Source organism: Amblyomma maculatum, chromosome 1, assembly GCF_055883805.1.
Source record: "Amblyomma maculatum isolate TAMU_Amacu chromosome 1, ASM5588380v1, whole genome shotgun sequence".
In the NCBI taxonomy this organism is placed as follows: domain Eukaryota; kingdom Metazoa; phylum Arthropoda; class Arachnida; order Ixodida; family Ixodidae; genus Amblyomma; species Amblyomma maculatum.
Window position 1 is genome coordinate 371,151,626 of NC_139344.1, and position 620 is coordinate 371,152,245.

The window sequence follows — 620 nt, forward strand, 5'->3', positions numbered from 1 at the left end:
TGCAGTGTCCCCACGTACAAGCATAGAAAACAAACATTTTGGGATCGCCGATGCTATGTAAAACACAAATCCTCACTGAAGACGCATGTTGTCATGCAGCACAAAACGTAAATATGCAAATGAGATTTGAATTTAACGAGCGCAATCTCTGGACTTTCAACGCTTCGCTTCACGAGTTACAACGTCCGTTACACGCAAGGCGTGCGTTACCACGCACTCTCTTGCGCCACTTGTCCGTTTCTTTTAATGGAGACTTCCAAGCGACAACACGAACAAACGCGGCCACGCCGCATTCAAGAATCTGATTTGCATTCGCTACGCATTTCGCGCACGTCGGAGAGTGGCCTGCGCGGGATGCTCTAAAAACGCCTGCTGTCTCCGCACGTTTAAATTCCACTCACGTCCCTTTTCGCCTCGCCACTGCCCTCACCATTGTAGTCACCAGCGCTTTTGTCGGCGTGCCATCGACATCAGGCAAGCAAAAAACTAATGTAAAAACAACGAACAACTCAACACGCGGCTTCAAGCCACCCGAAATCCCCGCCCATCGTTTCTTGGATACGAAAATAGGACGCGGTCGTCAGCAGCGGGGCTACCTTTGGGTAAATCTAGTTTTAAAC